Below are 23,778 nucleotides of genomic sequence, written 5' to 3' on the forward strand. Positions count from 1 at the left end.
CTGTCAGTAAATATCTATGTCTAAGAATAGGCCAAATCTAGACTAGTCATCAGATAAGCAGATATGATTGACTAAACATATAAAGTCTGTCTAAATCTATTTGACGACTAGTCTAGTTTTGGACTATTCTTAGATGTCTATTAGATTTTCACAGACATTCCAAGTTTAGCCTTGTTTTAGCCGTCTAAAATTAAATGTCTATTAGATGTCTATTAAACACAAAATTGTTTGCTGGGGCATGTTATCCTCTTCACGTAATCCAGCTATGTCGCTTTACTGGCATCTTCAAATTCTCTCATGTGGCCTTATGAGAAAGTGAAGTGCTCATCCGACATACAGTTAAGAATCTCAATGCCATTAATAAATAATTTAGGTAATTTCACACCTACTGTTTTATGAATATCATAAATGTGGACATATGGCTCACATGTATTTAATCTGTTTGGTTAATATATGATATGGAATTTAGAATATACAGATGCAGCATTTGTGTTCATATACCCTCAGTTACTCAGTTTATTGTCCAGTATTGCCTTTGCACATGTTCATTAAATGCTTATTAATTTTCTGAAGAAAGCTGGAAACAGGCAAGTGCTGGCTTACATAGTATAAAAAACAAATCCAGTGGAATTCAATGGTTTCCAGTTTCCAGCTTTCTGGAATATGTTTTTTGTGTTAAATTTGTGACAAGTGAAGGCTGAGTAAATAATGACGGAATTAAACATTTTGAGAGAATTGTCTTTTTAAGCTTTTAAATGACATCTTATGCCTAAGGAGACATTTACACTTTAATGTGTTTTCATTTAAAGATGTCAGTAAGTCCACACAAAACAAAACACCAGCGTTTCCAAATGAAAACTGAGTCTATATCATTTTAAAAATGCTTTGTTTTTGCTGGTTAAAGAAGCTGGATTAGTGTGGATGCTAAGGGCCTGTACCATGATGGCGGTTGAACAAACTTAGGATTACAGAGTTAGTTTTGAGTTGATAAAACCAAACCAGTTCAATCAGACTTTGTTGGTACTTTGACATTGATTATCTACTTTCTCTGTTAATTTAGGCTTTAATCATGAGTTCATGAGTGCGTGTACATGAAGACAGGACATCAAAAGAAAACAGCCAATCACCTTGAAGCATACATACAATGTTCTTTAATTCTAGTGAGAGAGTCAGAACAAATCACAGCCAAAGACTTTAAAATATCAACCCAGGCTTGTTATGTATACGTATTACCTAAACTCAACCGATAATGTTTTTAAAAGCACTGATTGACTCGATCACCCCATTCCCTAAACCCAACTGACAGTGTTGGTAATCAAGAAAAAGAAAAGCCCTGCAGCTGCCTGATTTGTTGACCACGTTTTCAGATCTTACCACTTTCTCATCCTATTTTTGACATGCTTATTTAATTTTTTGGCTTTTGTTTTACCTGCTTTCTGGAACTGTTCTTCATTGGACTTGAAGCCTGTTATCGACTCTGCTCCGCCTCCAACCCGCAAATGTACGCGGCGAGCCACTGGGCAAACTAGTAACAGCAGAAAATCTGTCCACACAGAGATAAGGGGTCAGCTGGTAGCGCAAAAAGGAACAGAAGCCATCAGCGGCATCATACCACCCAAAAGCATTCTTTTAAAAAAATTAATGCAGCCATACATACTTCTGGCTACATAAATCGCGCTCTCCAGAAATGTAGACAGGGGTAGGTATTCACAATGAGTCTGTGTTGCAACATGTGAGCCTCAAAAATCTAAACTCGTATGCAATCTTAAAAAAAACTTTGTCTCCTGATTAAAAAAATAAAGCTTTTAATTGTATCTGTGATTATCATTATTATTATTATTATAACTATAAATAATTAAACAAAAAAAGGTTATTAATCTAAAATGCGTATGTGTTATGGATTATGGATATAATAGTTATCAATAATCTAAAATAATTATTATAAATGATCCTTGTTAAAAACAGAAAATGTTGTAAAATGTTGTTGTGACCTTTCATTTGGAGCATTAAAACCTGGGGGAGCATCTTTACCGTGTCAGAGATGTGTCTCTTTGCGAACAGTTAATTGGTGGAATCTCAGTTTGTAATCTATAATCTTGTCCCAGAGCAAATTAGCCATGCAGTGTAAATTACGATGGCAACAACGGGTGGTTAAAGCCAAACTGCCTTCTTGGTACCTGAATCCCAGGATTGGTGGAAACTTAAACTTAACTGGCCAGCCAGCTAATCTGGCTTCAGGCCACAGATGTAACTGTACCAAAACACATTTAAAATAAAAATTCACAAATGTAAATGACACCTAAATTTATGTTTGTTTGTTTTTTGAATTACACTCTTTTTTTAATAAACAGCTGGAAAAAGATCCTCGCAACATATATATATATATATATATATATATATATATATATATATATATATATATATATATATATATATATATATATGCAACATATATATATATATATATATATATATACATATATAACATATATGTATAACACCATTCCTTTTCACACTTACCAGCTGATTACTTACCTCCATATGAATAGATTTTCCGTTGTTACCATTTTGACCAGTGCCTTGCCATGTACGGCTGCGATCTTAAAACTCAGCGAGTCAATTGGTGCTTTTAAAAACACTACAGGTTGGGTTTAGACAAGGAGGGAGGGTGGGTCAGCTGATCGGTAGTAAGTCAGTAAGTCAGTCGACAGCAGCCTCTGATGTATTTAGGCAAGAACAGCAGGCGTGAATGGCACTTGTGAGAAAAATTTGAGATCTCAAAAAGCAAACACAGTGGCCTCTGGTGTATTCGTGAAACTAAAAACTACAAAAAAACATAGCGTCTTAGACGTATTTAGCACTCTCCAGAAATGTATATAGGGGTAAGTTTTTAGAATGAGCCTGGTTTGGATCTTCAGCTTCTGATCTTTGCCTGTCTGGCATGCATATAGTAAGCACAATGTCTAAAAGGGACCATCAATACTTTGTGTAACTGGTTCGTGTCATGCTGAGGACCATAACATCTCCTCTATAAAGATTTTTTTTTGATGTATCTAGAGCACATAAGCATTTAGGAAATCTAATAAAAGTGAAAGAAGAAACATATATTTGTTAATTCAAGTCTCATGAATCATTGTAATCTAGTTACACAGTCATGCGCTTTTTTTCAATTTGAAACCACGTCAATCTTACATCATATGTCTAGAGTTATTATTTTGCATTTGCAGTGGCACAGATTTGAAAAATGTCCAAAGACAAATTCCTATTTTGACAAGCATCACATTTCCCCCTATGGGTGGGTGGAAAAGATTGATGGGCTGTCACTCAAATGGAGCGGATGATGACAGGTTTTCATGTTGAGGCGTTGACACGGTACGGGAATAAATCAGAGCAAATTATAAATGTAATATTTGAACACTCGCGATAAGAGAGAATAATATTCGTGCAGTGTAATGTTTGGTTCCGCTGCTTATAATTTAATATTTAATTTAATGCAAATTTAATGAGGCCTCTCCTGTGTTAATGTCACATATACTCTGTCTCCACTTTAGTCTTCATCCGCTTTGAGTTGAACAGATTTTTTCTCCTTTAAGGTGCACGCAGGACCCTTTCAAGTGGCAATCCCACCAAGCCAAAAAAAACACAATGGCATTCGTACCTTGTAATGCGGGCAATCCCACAATGAAGCATGCCAATAACCTTTAGCAGAAAAAGCCTTCATTGAGAGCACGCATATAGCACTCCAAGGAAGATCTTTCATAATTAGTCTTGACGAATTACTTGTGACAGAACAGTAAAATACAGAGCGGTTTTTGCTGGCCTCTGGCTTTTAGCATGTAATGCACTCAATGTTAACAGTGTGCACACTTGCCCTGCATACAACTTTCACTAAATATAAGTGATAGATGGGACAAGCTCTCTAATTTGCTACATTCCAATAAATAATTTACTTAAATATGCTTTTCCAGAACCATGAATGTTTTCTGGTGAGTGTGAAAGTGTCCTGAAAGCAGGGCCAAGGTGAAGAGGTGGACTTTACACTCACTGGCCACTTTATTAGGTACACATGTCTATCTGCAAATTTCTAATCAGCCAATCACATTGCAGCAACTCAATGCATTTAGTCATGTAGACATGGTCAAGACCATCTGCTTCAGTTCATACCGAGCATCAGAATAAGGAAGAAATTTTCTTGCCACACTTTGGGCCCATTAATACCAGTTGAGCATCATTTTAACCTTCTTGAGTATTGTTGTTGACCATGTCCATCCCCTCATCACCATAGTGTACCCATCTTCAGATGGCTACTTCCAGCAGGATGACGCACCATGTCATAAGGCGCAAATCACCTTAAACTGGTTTCTTGAACATGACAATGAGTTCACTGTACTCAGATGACCTTCACAGTCACCAGATCTCAATCCAATAGAGCACCTTTGGGATGTGGTGGAACAGGAGATTCACATCATGGATGTGCAGACAACAAATCTGAAGCAGCTGCGTGATGCTACTGTATCATGTCCATATGGACCAAAATCTCTGAGGAATATTTCCAGTACCTTGTTGAATCTATGCCACGAAGGATAAAGGTAGTTCTGAAGGCAAAAGGTGGTCCAACCGGATACAAGTAGCATGTACCTAATAAAGTGGCCGGTGAGTGTATGTGTGATTAATAATGTGTCGCACGTCTCGTAAACAAAGTACATGTGGCTAATTAAGAAAAGTTTTCATGTAGATATCCAAAGGTAATAAGATAAGTCTGATGCATGCTCTCTAAAATATCTCTCTTGCATGATTTACCTTCAGCGTTCACAAGGGAGCAGTATAATAAAATATTAATAGGGTTGTTTTCTGTGAATGTTTGTTTTTGTCAGTCTAATGCCAGTTCAAAGAAAAATATGGTCACTTCACAGTAGGGCTCTGCAGTTTGCTTGGTAAATAAAGCCATTTTGCATTTTTCATGTATACTGTACTTCACAGACGTGTCAGTCAAAGAGCTGTAGTTGTATATAATGGCTTATATTCTCAGCTAATGTTCAAACTCACTTGGTAGGAGTTGTGTTATGAGGAATGACTTGTGGTAACAGGCAAAGTGAATCACCAGGTGATCATAAACACATTAGTCAGGAGGAAAGGCACGCCTGCTAGACTGTTTTGTAGACTGACCCGCTGGGGCCGCCTTTCATGTTTTTTTCCCATCAAATTGTCATAAGCAGGTTTCCTTTCAGCGAAGGCATGCTTCAGTTGTAGACTGGTACTTCAAAGCTGGCAAAATGGCCATTCAATAAAACTTGGCGGCCATATAAAGTAGAATCACTACTTTATAGTTTTTAAATCAGTGCTACCTGACTAAAGAAAAGCTCTTTTGCCCAAATAGGTTGGATATCTTTTTGAAAAGCAGTCTACTCCCAGTTTACTTCTATAGAGAACAGTCACATTCTGGGGTGTGTTTTCCAAAGCCATTGTTTACCAACTAAGATCCTAAGTTCAGGCATTTGTATGGTTGAAACTACACCTCTTGACCTGTAGTTATATACCTGTTTTTTTTTCTATTTTGAGTTATCCACCCTCTGTCCTATTCCTTTCCAGAACTTCACCATCCTGAATGAATTTAAAAGCTTATTGATGTCTTGATAACATTTTCTGTAATTTACTAAATCTTTTTTTTTAATACAGTTCAGTTCAGTTTTAATGATCTTCAGATTGAACTTTGTGCTCTACTTATGTAGAAGTACTTTGTGCTCTACTATAGTTAAATCTAACTTCATAACAATATAAACTTTCTTGTTGCAATTTAATACTGAATTCATTACTGCAAACTCCACACAGAAATGCCAACTAAACCTCTCGGGGCTCGAACCAGCGACCTTCTTGCTGTGGGGCGATTGTGCTACCCACTGTGCCACTGTGCTGCCCTTATTAAATAATAATGCATTAAATATGTAGATTTTTATTTTATGGAATGGAATATATATCTTTTTTTTACCCTTAGATAAAAATATAATTTTGCTTTAGATCAACCTTAAAATTTACAAATTGAATTAAAAAAAATTCCTTGAAATTCTAGTTTGACTTTGTTGAAACTGAAAAATTTGATTTAATATTAATTAAAATATTTATTTTGGAAAAAGAAAAAAAATGACTCAAAGGTAAAATATTGTTATTATGTAACATAAATTAATTGAATTACTTTGGTTCAACTTAAAATCAAAATCTAAATAAAATTGACTATATTAAATATATTAAATAAATGTTATTATTAGTAATGAGGTAAACTATCTGCGTGTATAAAATATTACTTTGAGATATTTTATTACCAATATAATATTACTAATGCTTTTACATTACAGGTTCATTATTTGCTTTAAAGCAAAAAAAAAAAAAAAAAATGAAAATGTATTTTTTCAGTAAGGTCAAAAGTGCCACAGAAAATATGTTTTGCATCATACGGTGGAATTTTTCTGAAAAATAAACATGAATGTATTGTTCATTTACATATTTAACTAACATTGTAACAAAGTAAGAAACATTAGTGAAACAACTCTGTGCCAACACACTTAGCTGTACATTTCAATAACATTCATTCATTCATTTTCTTGTCAGCTTAGTCCCTTTATTAATCCGGGGTCACCAACTTATCCAGCAAGTTTTTACGCAGCGGATGTCCTTCCAGCCGCAACCCATTTCTGGGAAACATCCACATACACATTCACACACACACACACTCATACTCTACGGACAATTTAGCCTACCCAATTCACCTGTACCATATGTCTTTGGACTGTGGGGGAAACTGTGGGGAGCACCCAGAGGAAACCCACGCGAACGCAGGGAGAACATGCAAACTCCACACAGAAACGCAAACTGAGCTGAGGTTCAAACCAGCGACCTTCTTGCTGTGAGGTGACAGCACTACCTACTGCGCCACTTTTTCGCCCTATTTCAATAACAATATTTTTTAAAAGTTTTTAAATTACAATTTAAATCAAATTTAAATTACATTTTAATCAACCTGTCCCCAGATACATTTCTTATTCTGATTGACCCCCACCAAGTAAAATCATGAATACTGTAATTTTGTTAATGTTTTCTACTCACACTCATTAGACATACATTAAACTCCTGACCAAAGTAACACTTGGCATGAAGAGAATACAGCCATTCAGAATACAGATGGCACAATAAAAGGCCCATTTTAATAAACCACATAATATGTAATGTGATAAATAAGTGAACTTGTGTTTTAGCACAAGAATAATATTATAAGAGGTGTGTTAGTGTTTTTAATGTCTGTTATATTAGGATTTACAGATGTTTATGTTAAGATGAAGTTTTGTAGAGTTCCCATTGTGGTGAAGAGTACAGCCTGCAGTTAGGTTGAGGACATGCTAAAAGAATCTAAAGGTGCCATATAGTGTGCATTGATTCCATATGTTAAATTGTCCATTGGTATAATATGTGGCTTAGGGAAGGGCAAATATTCTCTAGAAACATTTATAATCACAGGAATCATCCAACACAGGCTCATTCTGAAAACGTAGTCCCATAGACATGGACACGAATTATGTAGCCGGAGGTACGTATAGCTGCATTTAATTTTTTTAAGCGATCGCTACGTGTTGTTATCACTCCGGACCAGTTTGTCGAGTTACCTTGTTGTGTACGTAGGAGGACTTTAGACGCAGAGAGGAGTTGACCACGATGACGACAACTTGGTTTTAGTTTGGGGAAGAGCGGTTCCAAAAATCAGGTAAGACAAAAGCACAATCCCAAAAAAATAATAAAAAATGCAAGAGTGAAAAACACGGTGAGAATGTGGTAAAATCCAAAAACATGGTAAAACTCTGACAAGGACTTTTCTTTTTCTGGATGGCTTTGGGTTTAGGGAAGTATGTGGGTGGGCAAGTCAATCGATAAAATTTGTTGGGTTTAGGGAAGGAGAAGGGTTGGTCAGTCGGGTCAGTCAAAAATACGTTCCGCGGTCTCCAGAAACGTCCACAGAATTATGTTTTCAGAATGAGCCTGGGTTGCAATCACCCCTACTGTCACAGTCACCAGTGGTCTCTCAGATCACTTAGAACCACAAATCTGCCGGCATATTAACTACAATATCCAGTCATGCAACCAACACACTCACCTGCACCAAGTCTCCTTTGATTACTCACACAGCTGAAGCACGTCATGTACAGATTTCTGTCACCTGAATGACTCCTACAATGAAAAGTAAAATTTTTACCATATTCAGACTGGTCGTGATTATTAATGAGCTCTGCTCTGACGCTCCACAGCTCATGCCAATGTCTGACACACACACAAACACACACACTAATTACTTCAGCTGTCAAAAAATATGAGTATGATTACATGATGAGTACATGATTTCCCTTTTTTAGCCAAAAAGCCTGATAGACTAATTGTTGTGCAATAAAATATAGCATTACTGATTGACAAGGAAACACGCATGAACAGTGCTTTTACATCATTCATTCATAGAAAGAGCAGCCAGAAAGGCGAAACTGATGGATTTGTGTCAAATATTAGCATCATTGGCCCATAACAATGTACAGTACTACTGTCAGTATGTTTGTGTGCTTTATATACCGTTTCTATTCCAATTTGCAGTTAAGTGGAAAAAAATTAATAAATTGAAATGCAAATTAAAGTATAAATAGCAGAAGTGAACAAATAGATTTTGCCTAACGATACCAGTAAATATCAATCAGACACTAAATATAAAAGCAGACACAAACCTGCTATAGCCTCATTCCCAATGACTAAATCTCCAAAAAACAGACAAAAACATCAGTGAATTGTAGCTCTGACATGGGCATGAGGGATATAAATTACTGAACATCAGCCGCGGATGAAGTATATTGATCACAAGTGCTCAGATTGTGATCACATCTCGGTTTTGTTCTGTTGACTTGTAATTTCAAATATTTGTAGCTTGAAACAGATGGAAGATGGTTGCTATTGCTAGTATGACTACAATGGCGAGAGCTTAAATGAAGCAGTGCTCACATTATCGAGCAAAAAAATGAAATAAAAAGACTGCTGAGAAACATAACCTAACATAACAACTTAGATCTATTCATGGTAAGAGGTTTGTGAGTTATTGTCGTCTATCATTGAATGTGTCAGGAATACTGAAAACAAAACCAACTTAACCTGCTCTTTTAGCCCCCCTCACAGAGCTTGATCCACGCTGGCATTTCTCCCTTTGAGTTTTTGGTTTAGAAAAGGGAAAAAATTCCACCATTCTGTCCACACTTTAGGATACCGGGTATCAGATTTGCACAATCCATATGCACAAAGCTTTGGACTGTTTTCTTTCGCAAAGCTTGACAGACCTACTGCGCGTAGCTATGGTTGCTAAACCCCGATTGGTGTGTGGCGGTTTTCGGGTATAGCTTAGTGAAGGGTCAATTAAACAGATCTGATTCATCTACGACAGGGGTCTTAAACTTGCGGCCCGCTGGCCATTTGCGGCCCTCAGTGAAATATTTAGTGGCCCGCGCCGACCGCTGTACACTGACAGAATCCGTCCACACTACGCCGGAGTTCTCGAGCGCTGAAAACGGATCGTTTTAAAAACGCTGGAGAGGCCGTTTTCATTCTGAAACGCTGCTGCTCCGTCTCAGTGTGGATGGGGAAAGACGGAGACATCTGAAAACGGAGGCGGAGCTGCAGACATTCGCCTCTCTGATTGGGGCTTTTCCTCAATATTAAGTAGCCTAACACACAGTTCAGTCCTAAATCTTCTCCGTGTAAGTTCAGACTTCGCAAGTTTGATCAAGGCTGCATCTCTTCTTCTCAGTTTGATATGGAAAACATACCGAGGACACGCGTCAATCTTCACAGGGAACAGTGTACTTTATAAATTCACATCACCCTGGCTACGTTGTTTCACTTTCTCAACAATAAAATGTAAACTTGATATAAGGAACTGCCTATTTTTATTTTAATATTAACAACTAAACAGACAGCAGAAATGTTGAGGCGTCGTGCTGCATGAGCGTCATCTTCCCTGTGTGGATATTTATAACAAAACGGAGCCGATAACAACTGCCTCCTTTCAATTTCAGTGACAATACGAAACACACCCTCTCTTTTGCTGAATATCAGTTTTGATAAACGATAATGGCCATTATAAAAGTATAACATACAATAAGTTTATACATTATAGGAAATAAAGGCAAGCGATCAGTCAATATACAGAATGTAGGCTACCTGGTTATATTAATCATTAACTTATCTTTGCGCTCAGCCAAAACACGTTACCTGAGAAAAAGTAATAGATTCCAGTGACCAAAGTCAGAGAATATGTCGTTAGATAAAGACAACAAGATGAATAAAATATCACGTTTAATAAATATAGTGAGATTAGATCCAGCGGGAGATGCTTGATGAGAAGTCAGACGCCGTTTTAAAACTAAAACGCACTAGTGTAAACGGGGCCTGACAGAATCAGCGGAGCAGGGAGAGAGAGCGCTCCCCGCTCCGCTGATTCTATCCGTACACAGCGGTCACTGGCATTCCCCGCCCGCCGTGTAAACAAAAGGGGATGCCGGTTACGTCACCACGCACCCCGCCCCTTTGTTAGACGCTGTGACGGGCGGGAAGTGTTAGGAGGGAACTCGCCCCTGCCTGCCACTTAGCTACCTATCTGCAGCCTGCCACCTACCTAGCTACAGCCTGCATCTTATATATATTATAGGTAGATACAGACTGGCACAGACTGATGTGACTGGAGTGGGGTGGGGGTGTTTTATTTATACATATAAACGCCTTTTTTTTAGGTGAGGGAATGGGAGTTTTGAGTGTGTGAGAAGTGTGTGAGAAGTTATTCTCTTGAACTTCAATAAGTCAAAGTACAGGTCTAGACTTAATGATGATCATCTTCAAGCCATACTGAGGGTCTCAACTGCTTCCGCTCTAAAGCCAAATGTGGTTCAGATTTGTGAGAAGAAGCGCTGTCAAGTCTCTGGCAGCAAGGAGTAGGCAAAAGATGCCATGTTCAGAAGAACTGTTCATAATCTTCACTCAATGTTCTATTAATGTTTAGGACTCTTCATGTTCAGAAGAAATAATTAAAACTGTTAATAATGACATCTGAGGACTTTTTTTTTGTGAAATCCCTTATGCGGCCCAGCCTCACCCAGACTTTGCCTCCTGCGGCCCCCAGGTAAATTGAGTTTGAGACCCCTGATCTACGGGGTCTATGGACACATTTATAATCCATATACTGTTTCCCAAATTAGCATTCTGACTGAGTATTGGCTGTCATGATGAAATGCTCGATGCCTGGTTGTATTAACTGATAGCTAAGCGAAGCGGTTTCTGGTTCCAAACACTATATCAAACTGTATGGGGAGACTCATTAAATGGGAAAAATAACATTTCTCTTTAATGTGTGAAAGGACTAAACAGTTGCCATAAACAAATATTTTCTCAATTCAAATTAGTGGCGGTTTGGACCCAGAAACTGTATTCCATATGTCACTGATACGTAACGACTTAACAAATGGATAATGCTGGTATTGGTTTCAAATTAAGAGTCTCAGATAGTAAGTATAATACAACTCTCTGGGGTGTGTGCATATTAACAATCCTGTGTGGATCGTCACAGTTGGTGTTTGTTCCAATTGGCCAGTTGTACACATAAAGAAACAATGATGTTTCCAGGCTCCCAGTAAGTCATTTTCATGCACTGAACTCTTATTATTGAGGTATGACTCTAGATTTGCCTTCTATGGCACCTTCTAGATCACTTATAAATGGATAGTGAAATGAACACATGCTAGTCTGTTGACAATAATCACTTAATGATGAAATTCAATTAATATAATATTTTTTGCAGCAAACTGCAACTTAATAATAAAAATAACCAAAAATATAATCAACAATATAATAAAATAGTGCGGTACTTTCATCTTACAGAAAGAAGGTCGCTGGGTTGACACCCAGCTGGGTCAGTTTGCATGCTCTCCCCATGTTGGCGTGGGTTTCCTCTGTGTGCTACAGTTTCCTACAGTCCAAAGACATGCAGTAATTGGCATTAGTATTTGAGTGTGTGAGTGTGAATGTGAGAGTGTATGGGTGCTTCCCAGTACTGGGTTGCAGCTGACAGGGCATCTGCTGTGTAAAACAGACCGCTACACAATTCACACATTACTGTCTGGCTAGTTTTTGTCCTTTTCTTATGCAAAAAGGCAATAATGGCCCAACATTCCTGACCATTATCACCAATAAAGCCTCGAAAAACAGGCCATCAGTATATTGTAAACTGATAGTTTAAAAAATTCCTTTCCACTTATCAAAAAACATTTTGTTCCTTAATTATAGTTTTGTAAATATTTAATTGTTTTAAATTCAAAATTGTAATAAAAACATCAGTGTTAAACCTATGACTGGTGGAAAAACATATTTCTGTAATTGTGTACCTGGGCCTCCACTTTTGGCCTCTTTTGTCTTTAAAAACTTATCCCTCAGGCTTTTCCAAACTTTCTTACAAAAACGTTCCTCCTTTCCCACAGCTGTTGCAATTTTAAGTCAAGAATTATTGGTCATCGGATTATCTTTATGATCATGGATTACAAAGATGTCTGTACAGTGTTGTGCCTGTTTCTGACAAATTCTCTCAAACATGTTTCATATTCAACTCAAATCAAACGCGGTGCCGCGTGAACTGTTTGCTTGAGTCTCAAAAAATATCATGCGCATCGCCAGCCGAAATCATGTCGCATACACTCAAAGTGAACCTTTGCAAACACAGCGATGATGGCTCATTCGCTGTGCGCACTCAAGCGAACTATGCGTTGAGTATAAGGGCGTACTCACACTATGTACAGTTGCCTTGAACCGGGCCAAAGCACGCTTGTCCCCCCTCCTGCCTCCCCTGACGGCCTGCACTCACATTACATTCGGGCCTGGGCACAATTACGTCATCGAGCCAGTGCTGTTTAGTAAGCGCTTTCGCTTAGCACAGTGGAGATTTCTTTAGTTGTATCGTTTAAGTCATTTCATATGCAGTAACACAGAGTCAAATATTTCGCCAAACAGATCTGCCACTTTTGACGCTCATAAACAACCATAAAGTCCTCTTGCTGTAGGAATTAGGAGGTTTGCTGAAGGCGCAGCTGTCGTGCAGTGAGGGGTTTGCAACTTTAATTAACAACGACAGTTTGCGTTTACTGAACAGTACGAATGATTATTGAATCTATATGAAACAGTCCCTTAAAAGTCACGTCTCGCTTTCACTCACACACAAGCGCATCTCGCCAAAGCCCAAGTGAACCGCGCTCAGGCACAACTTAACCAACCGGGCCAGGGCCGGCCAAGTGAGCCCAATACAGCACACTCACACTTCTCAACACTCAACACACTCAAACGATCTGGGAAATGGGCCTGGGCACGGGACATAGTGTGAGTAGGCCCCAAACCAGGCTTTAGTCTTAAAAGTTTAGTTAGTTTACTTTAAAGATTTGAAGCAACCCATTTCCACAAATGTTTTGAAGTATTCTGAACGTATTAGGTATGTAAAAGTATTGTCAAGTTTTGTCTGTAAATGTCAAAATCGTATACAAAATATTTCTCTCATCCACAGTAGGTTAGAATTGTTTTAAATGCTTTTAATTTTTAGCTAGACGTAAACACCCTGTGATTTGTTATGTTTCCAATATAAACTTCTCAGTGAATCAAAATCCTTAACAATTCCTACACTGCAAAAATTCTTGCTCCATAATTTTGTGTTACTTGAATCAAAGTAACTTTTTTAGTCATCTCAACTTACATCAATCAAACCGATTCAAATTTAAACCTTGTATAGCAAAAATAAAATGGCTGAAACCTGATTAACTAATTAATTTAAAGTGACATAAAAACATTGCTTTCATGACTTTTTGTCATATCATTTTTACATAGTTAACCAACTATCCTTCATACCTGATAAACTGCAGAAACATAAATGCTAAATCTTAATTGCACAATTAAAAATATTGCTTTACTGGTGAAGATGGCTAGTGTTACATCACTTTTAAAGGGAATAGAGCCAATATGATTTTTTTTTCCCTCAAAGAGAGTGTCATTTACAAGCAGTCCTGCTGGGAAAAGGCTGCAAACTGTGGACTAGTTAATCGATCTCATCCACAGGGCACCAGATGCTCAGCACGCTGGACGACCATCAAATACTACTGAGAGAGACATCAGCTCATCTAACGATGGATTTATGTGTTGCTACACAACACTTGAAATTTTAAAAAAACCACCTGTGTTAACAGTTTAGTCGAGTTTTTATTTGTGAATAGGCGAATGAATACTTTTGTAATTAATGAGGATTATTTTGTAAATTATATGAACAACAATTAAATTAAATTAAAGTAAATGTTATTATTATTATTATTATTATTATTATTAATAATAAACAACAACAACAATAATAATATTAATAATAATAAAAACAATATTTTTATTATGTAAATTTAACAGTACAATGAGTTTATACATTTTTACATCCTTTTAACACCCACCTTCCACTCCTCTCCCCACCAGTGGCAGAGTAATTAGATGCTTCTATCATAAATCCAGTAAATACAGAAAAATAATAGTCCAAATTTTCAGGGGGTCACCACAGCGGAATGAACTGCCTACTACTGCCAGTATTATTACTACTTACATAACATCATAAATAGTCTCTCTTTACTACTTCTATTATTATTATTATTATTATTATTATTATTATTATTATTATTATTATCATTATTATTTTTATCGTTTTAAATCTCTTTTTTAATTCTGTATTTTTATTTTTATATTCATAGTATCACAACATGCCACAAGTTTATTTATTTATTTGTTTATTTTTTATTTCTTTTAATTTCACATTTCACATTATTATTATTATTATTATTATTAAAATTATTGCTATTATTATTATTTTTTAAAATATATATATTTATTTTAAAACTAGGTATTTCAATATTTTTAGTATCACAACAACATGCCACAAGTTACATTTAATTATTTATTTATTTATTTATTTATTATAATTTTTATTTATTTTTAATTTAAGTTTAAGTTTTTAAATTGTTTTTTATAATTTGTAACTTTTATTTTCACAATTTTATTGTGGTTGTTGTTATTATTATTATTTTATATCTATTTTTAAATTATGTATTTCTATATACATTTTTATTTTCTTAATATATATGCCACAAGTTTTATTTTTATTTATTTTTAAAATAATTTTTATTTTAGTTTTTCACTTATTTATGGAAGTTTATTTATTTATTTATTTATTTATTTATTTATTTATTTATTTATTACAATCTGTAACTTTTATTTTCATAATTCACATTATTATTATTATTTTATTTCTATTTTATATCTCTTTTTAAATTCTGTATTTTTATATTTTTAGAATCAATATGCAACAAGTTTATTTTTTATTTGTCATTTTTTTAATTAAGTGATTTATTTTTATTAATTGATTTATATACTTACACAAGTTTATTTGTCTTTTTTACAATCTGTAACTTTTACTTTAACATTTCAAAGGTACATATGCTTAACAAATTGTTTATTTTCAAAATATTTATCATTATTATTATTATTATGGTAACGCAGTGGCGCAATAGGTAGTGCTGTCGCCTCACAGCAAGAAGGTTGCTGGTTCGAGCCTCGGCTGGGTCAGGTGGCATTTCTGTGTGGAGTTTGCATGTTCTCCCTCCTCTTGCGTGGGTTTCCTCCAGGTGCTTCAGTTTCCCCAACAAGTCCAAAGACATGTGGTACAGGTGATTTGGGTAGGCTAAATTGTCCGTAGTGTATGAGTGTGAATGATTGTGTGTGGATGTTTCCCAGAGATGGCTTGTGGCTGGAAGGGCATCCGCTGTGTAAAAAAGTATTATTATCACGTTTATTATATTATTATTATTATTATGTTTATTATTATTATTATGTTTATTATATTATTATTAATAATAATATTATTATTTTTATTATTATTTAGTCAAAATAAAAATAAAACATATGACAATAATTAGTAAGCTTGGTCAAAACTACAAATATTTTACAATGTCAACCACCATTTTTTTTGGGGGGGGGGGGGGGGGGGGTTAAAGCTTTTTCTCTATTCTCTGTGGTGCTGGCATTTCTCTGGCATAACTATGGTGCTGCTTCTGGATATTTCTTTGTATACCGTGATGTATAACAGTGTCAAAGCATGCTAGAATATGTTAACACCACCCATGAATTACGGCTACACACTCTCATTTAACGAGTTACCAGTGTTTCGGCATGTAGCGCATTTAGTCAGACTTAATAATGTGACTATCCTTGATGAAGTTATCAAAAACAAATCTATACAGTCGTTTATCACTGGGTCACGGTACAACCAGGAATGAGCTGCACTTACATTACACAATGTCACTCATAGACTCTAGCCAAAGGGGGTAATACATGTTTAATGATATGCAAACTATGTCAATGATGCATGTCTTTCATGTGTCGCACTAAATGCTTTGCACCAGCAGCTATAGGAAAAAAAAAACCCACTCATAAATCCAGTACATTGTTTGCCAGATATTTGTGTGTTGTAAAAGTCTGTGTGACATCAAAATTTACAATGTTTATTTTACTACTGCTCATTGTTGACCTTTAGGAGAACAATTAATCTAGGCAAGTTAATCCAATAAAAAAGGTTTTGGTAATCTTTAATCAAAGTCTGACCATTTGGTTTCATGCTTAAAGTGCAACACAGGCTCATTCTAATAACGTACACCTATATACATTTCTAGAGATCGCAAATTATTTGCTCAGAGCTACATATGGCTGTATTTTGTCTTTGAAATAAACGCTATGGGATGGTATAATGGCGATCCTTTTTGGGCTTACCAGCTGACCGCTTACCTCCGTATGGACGGCTTTCACACTGTTACCAGTTTGTCCAGTGGCTCGAAGCGTACATTGGCGGACTTGAGACACAGAGAGGAGTTGACAACAAGGTTCGAGTTCAGCGAAGAACGGTTCCAGAAAGCAGGTAAGACAAATGCCAAAAAATTAAATAAACAAGGAGATAACAGGGTTACAATGTGGTAAAATCTGAAAACATGATAAAAATCAGGGGGCTTTTCTTTCCCTGGATTGCTTTTGAAAACACAGTTGCTGCGTCCCAATTCGCATACTATCCATCCTAAATAGTATTTGAAGATTAGTATGTTTTAAACCATAGTATGCTGAAAAAAAATATGCCAAAGGTTCCAGAATGGTTTATTATTCCCAGTAAAAATTCTGAGTGTAGAAGCGTCCATACTGTAACTGCTAATATTGCCCACAATAAATTGCATTTGATTAGAATTACAAACTTGGGTAAAAAGTGTAAACAAACTACAAACATGGTGGACAGGCGAGACCATCCGTCAAGTACAGAAGCTTTGGTAAATTTGTTTGAATTAATTAATATCTAGCCAACTGGAACATATTTAAACCGCATTTTGCGTGTTATATTTCATCTGCAACAACAATGCAAACTTCTATTAAGATACGTTCGGACATTAACATCTGAATGCATAATTATTCAAACACCTGAGGAGGATTCTCTGCGTGAAAGACTTGCAAATAACAGGTCAAATAAGGAAGGCAATTAATTATTAAAGAAATCTGGTGGAGAAGAGCAGGCACGAATGATATTCGCGAGAGTAATTTGAAAGCATACACAGCAGTCTCTGGTGGATTTACGAAAAGAAAAACAGCAAAAAACGTTCCCTACTAAGACGTATTTGACAATCTCTAGAAATGTGTATAGGTGTACATTTTCAGAATAAGCCTGGGCTGTTTAAGTGGCGGTCTTTCTCTGTTGACGTTATTTAACACTTAGCCACGCCCCTCTACAAGCAAATGATGCACAAAAAGAAAGCCCCGCCCCCTTCTCAATATTCTATTTCAGTTGTAAGTACATTCACATGGTAAAGACTAGATAGGATATACAGCTGGCTGGAAGTGCGATATGCACGTCAATATAGCAGCATTTTTTATGATGTTGTATAACAATAATTAATATTTTTACAGTACTGTGATGGTTGGGTTTATGGTTAGGGTAGGGGTAAACGTTAAAAATACAATTAATTGGGAAATTTAATAGATAACATAAATAATACACTGTATTATTTACTACTAGTATTTATTATTTATTATTATAAACAGTAATATTAACTACTCTGCATTATTTACCACTGTTTTTACATTACTGTGACGGTTTGGTTTAGGGTTAATAAATTCAACCGATGGGAAATTTCCGATGGGAAATTTAATAAATAATATTAATCATTTTCATTAACTTCTGACCACAACTATATCTGATCTATCAACAACCCATCAACATATTGAAATAAAAGTCTAAGCAACTTCCGGTTTAAGCAGACGTCAAGTCTCTAGAAACTTAAACAACCAATCATGTCAGTGGAATATTTTCCTTTAGGGCCTAATTCCTGCAATATTTTAATTTGTGCACATGCCTGCACATGGAATGCTATTTGCACAACCGTTTGACCCAGACGTTTGGCTCCCCACAGTCCATGAATGCAAACTCTGTTGTTCACCAAAAAACAGTTGAGGAAAATCACTTTCATGATTTAATTGCTCTTGCTTTCAAAGAAGACGATTTACGGAGAATTGGATTCCAGGTTATTGGACATGCGATGACAGCGAAAGAAAAAAGCGAGAATTTATCGTCTGCTTTTACAGCCAGATTTCTGAAATAATTGTTCTGGGACAAGACGGTAAGTTAGTGGTTATAAACCTGTCCTCCATATAAATTACCTAATCAAGAGATCCCGGCGGTTATATAAATTGCGGCAGTCATTCGTCTTCAATGGCCTGTATGTGCATATAAACCCGCGACGACGGTCATATACTTGAGTGGAAAGAGGACCTGCATTGCTGTTTACAGAGTTCAGGGGAAATGGATGACTTCTTGCATGCTCAATCAACTGTGAAATGTGCATTTAATCATCCCGAGAAAAGCCCCTCGGTTTGTTTGTGTTGCAGCAGGGATTTACATTTCCAAACATCCCTCATATTAATCATTACTTCATCACTTCCCCTGCGAGACAAGGTGAATAAACTCTTTAGTGTGCCAGGGCTGAATGTGTGCTTAATCACAGCCAGAAAGCCCCCCCAAAAAACTTTAATTCACTTTACCCCTCACTCAGAAACCTCTAGCATTATTACAGTCTTCTGACGAGGGCTGCGGTTTTGTTCGCTCTCACTTTTTTAAAGAGACAGATTACTCTGAAATTAAAATTTGCTGGTAGTTTTCCAACCCAGGCTCATTTTGAAAATGTACCCCCATGATACACGCCAAATACGTCCCATAAGCAAAGTTTTTTTTTTCTGTTGCAGTTTTTGTTTTTGCGAATCCGCCAGAGGCTGCTGTGTGTGCTTTTTGAAATCCCAAATTTCTCTCACGAGTGCCATTCATGTCTGTTCTTCTCGCATTAATCCACCAGAGGTCACTGTCGACTGACTAACTGACTGACTGACCGATCGACTGACCCGCATACCCACTTCCCTAAACCCAACTTATAGTGTTTTCAAAAACACAGATTACCAGCGCCCACCCACTTCCTTAAACCCAACCGACAGTGTTTTTTTTTTAATAAATCCAGAAAAAGAAAAGCCCAATAATTTTTACCACGTTTTCAAATTTTACCACATTCTCACCCTGTTATTTACTTGTTTATATTATTTTTGACTTTTGTTTTTGTCTTACCTGCTTTCTAAAAACCATTCTTTGCTGGACTTGAACCCTGTCTCCACATCACGAGTCCACCGACGTACGCTGTTAGGCATTGGACAAAATGGTAACTGCGGAAAAGACCTAAATGTGGAGTTAAGCGGTCAGCTGGTAAGCGTGAAAAGGAACAGCTTTATACCACCCTGTTTTCAAGAAGAAATGCAGCCATACCGTACCTTTGGCTACATAATTTGTGATCTCTAATAATGTATATAGGACTACTTTTCCAAGCCATTGCTGTTTCTTTTTTCAGTTCAACATCAAAGATGGTTTTTAGCTGAAATTGGATTTTCAGCGATTCGTATGTGATTCACAAAGTCAATGACTACTGATGCTTTAAGAGTCAACAAACCACATACAAGCAAAACAAAACTGATACTTGCTTCCTAATTGGGTTCTGACAATAAAATGATGATCTGTCTCTGCAAAAAAAATCTGATTTTTTTTTTTTATAAAAACTGTTACGTCAAATCCACAATCACAGCAAACAAGAAACTACAAGAAAAATAATTTGTAACAAATGTAATTTGTATTACATAACTAAATTGGACAGTTCACCAAAAAATTCAACATAGACTCATTCTGAAAACGTAGCCCTGAAAACGTCAGTCAGTCAGTCAGTCAGTCAGTCAGTCAGTCAGTCAGTCAGTCGACAGCTGCCTCCCCTGGTGGATTTACACAAGAAGAGCCGGAGCAAATAGCACTCGTGAGAGAAATATGAGCTCTTAAACTGGGTACACAGCGACCTCTTACGCATTTGTGAAAACAAAAATTGCAAGTAGCTCCTGAGGCATAGTTGGCCCCTCTCCAGAAATGTATATGAGGTACGTAATCAGAATGAGCCTGGGTTGCAAAAAATGTAAAATACCTCATAATAGACACAAAAAGATGATATTTTAAAGAATTATTTACTATAAAAGTCTATTTCTCAAAATATCTTTTGTGTTCATAAGAAGAAAGAAATGCGCATAGGTTTTGAACAAATGAAGAGTGAATACATGATGACAGAATTTTAATTTTAGGTGAACTGTCCTTTTATGTACTCAAGCCACTACACTTTATAATAACAGTGCCATACCATTTAAGATATTTACAATACAGAACGACCATGCAAATGACATGCAAATTAACTTGCAATCCCTGCTTCGGAATATGCTGAAACAAAGCACCACTAAAATAACTTGATCATGAGTAAAAAAAATTAAAGTCACTGGTGATGCATAGTGAAATACTGTATTAAAATACTTCATTATCATTATAATATTCCGTGACCATTAGCAACTGTCAAAAATATTTAAAACCTTTAAACATGCAGTGTAAATTGCTGGGATTTCCAATGATTCCCAAAATGACTCCAAACGTCAAACAACTCTCTTTGGATTAACACACTTCAGAGATGTTTGAATTACACAAAATGTTTAGTAATATAGTTTTTTGGAAGGTCTATGCCTCTTTCAGGCCTTTCTTAATGTCTAACGGATATATATTGAAATGCAGGGAGGTCCATGCTCACTACATGGCTTGTGTCACTTGGACATTTCTCCCAGTAGACAAATGATGAATGATGTTTGAGAGAAACACATGAAACGACTGTTTGCTTTTCCAAGAGGTGTGTGTGGAGGTGCATATCCACAGCGGAACTCCTTCCTGCGTTGTTAAAATAAGTCGAAACGCGTGTTAAAACGACAAGACGAAATTGAGTGATCCTTTACTAAGTGACACCTGCCCCAGAATGCCTCTGACACGGAGTTTGAAATTTCACACCACAATGAGATCTTGAGCGATTTCCTCAAGGCAGCCCCTTCTTTACATATTCCACTCCAGCTTATTATACTGATACGCAGAACATTCTGCCATCAACAATCCTTCATAAGGGTGTGAAGTATAACTTTATCACCACGAGTGAAGAACATGTTACATTTGCCACTTTAAACAAGATTAATGGGTCACTCAAGCATTTACATTCTCATACATTTTTATGACTGCACTATGAAGTGAGCTTGATTTATCGGTAACAAGATAAATGATTGCCAGAGTGCTTCGGCAGCTATGACTTTAAACAATCTTTCATTTGATGTCCCTCGTACCTTTTGTGGAGCTTTCAAGTGCTCTAACAGGCAAACACGGCATGCTAGTAGAGAGGCCGGTCGCTTTGACGTGTGTTTTAACAGTACTTGATATACACCTTAACCCCCGAATGACATTACTAGTGCATTTCGCCTCTGATTGGCAATTACATTCTTAGTGTACCCGCAGGAGTGTTTTTTCTCTCCTCAGTCACTCACTAAATTGCCAAAGTCTACATTTATGCACAAGCATGAAAAGCAGTTGAAAGGCTCTTTTTACAGTTGCCAGGAGATTTTTTTTTTTTTTTTTGCTCGTTTCTTGACAATGAAACATACATTTTGGCCTCCTGTCTGAGCTGAGAAGGGAAACAGAGTCAGTGGCAGGAAATATTCCTGTCATAGAATGATCAGGAATGGTAAATGGAGCTGTCGGAACATTCGGCGTGACAGGCCTGGGAAGGCTCGCCGCTTAATAGATTTACAACCCGTACTGGAGGTAACTGCGGAAAATTTTCAGCCAATGAATTTATCTGCCGCAGACAGGTAGATGGACACTTTTACCCATCTCGAGCCAAGATTAAAAATGTGCACGTCAGGACTTTGGGGAACGGATCGGCCCACATCTTCTAGCTGTTAACAACAAGGAGAGCCTCTGACTTTCGGGTCAGCTCCGGTGAATGATGCGTGCCGGACTGGATGATGAATTGAAGCTCAGATCCTTTGGATCGCATTCCCACCTCATTCCCTTTCCCTAAATATATATTCAGCAGGAAAAAAGTTGAGCAGGAAAGCCCGAGGAACGGCTCGAGATCTGGCAGGATCGCTGCGCAGTATCACAAAGCTTTGGCCGGCTGTGTGACGTGACATTTCACATGCAGACAAATGTGCGCGAGTGTGTGCATGTGTGTAAGCTTTGTTTAAGGGGTGAAGTCATCTTTTGTTGAGCGAGGTTTAGGGAAAGACCAACAGGGAGCTGAACAGTGGGCCCTTGTCTGTCAGCTCCATGACAAGGCCTTTCATTTCCAGCCTAATGGCCAAGAAAGCCAACGCCAGGCCGTGCTCAAACCCTTCATGGAAAACAAAACTTTTGTTTCCAAATGTCTTGGACCGGGCTGACTGCTCTACGCTAGTATGATTAATGACTCGCAGCCACATTGTGTGGAAGCCGCTAATTAACTGCAGACTGATTAAAGACATGTAAACTTTGCTGATAACCTGCATTTTCTCCCTCTTTCTCCTTTGCGCCATTCCCCCCTCCTCCTCCTCTCATTCTCTTGCACAAACTTGGCATGTGGAAGCGCTTACTGCCAAAATTGTAAGAAACAGACCAAAGTTGAGTATGATGAATGGCGTCTCCAACAGGCGTATACAGACTCTAATTTAGAACTATTTAGTGTATGACATATTGGCACGGCGCTCCTGCTTTCACTCCACTCATGTTCTTGGTTTACAAGCTATGTTTCGGCACTGTTGTTTTAGATTTACACGCGCCATTTTCATGAGTAGCTTTGCACGTTGGCAATTGCAGCTCTCAGGATTGTTTTCTTTTCGATTGTTCTTCTGGAAGCACATATTTACATTTCATCCCAACAGCAGTCAGCCGCAGAACCTCAGTCAACCTTTATCACTCCAAGACTAAAAATGCGTCCAACTTGAGCACAAGGCACACTTTGACAGTGCCAGGACAGTATGATTCTAAATATAAATGTTATCAGGCAATGCTAGTTAGTGCCAAGGCATGACCGAGGTGCATTCATCAGGTCCAAATGTCCAAAGGACTCACAGGAATCCAGACTCCTGTCTAGGAGCTCCGGGAAGAGGCTATTTTGCTAACTGATGGGGCAGAGACTAATATACTGCCAGCATCAATCCAGCCATGCCATGCTTTTGACGTCAAGTTCCAGTGCGGAATATATCATTTGG

Source organism: Danio rerio, chromosome 13, assembly GCF_052040795.2.
Source record: "Danio rerio strain M-AB ecotype USA chromosome 13, GRCz13ab, whole genome shotgun sequence".
Classification (NCBI taxonomy): Eukaryota; Metazoa; Chordata; class Actinopteri; order Cypriniformes; family Danionidae; genus Danio; species Danio rerio.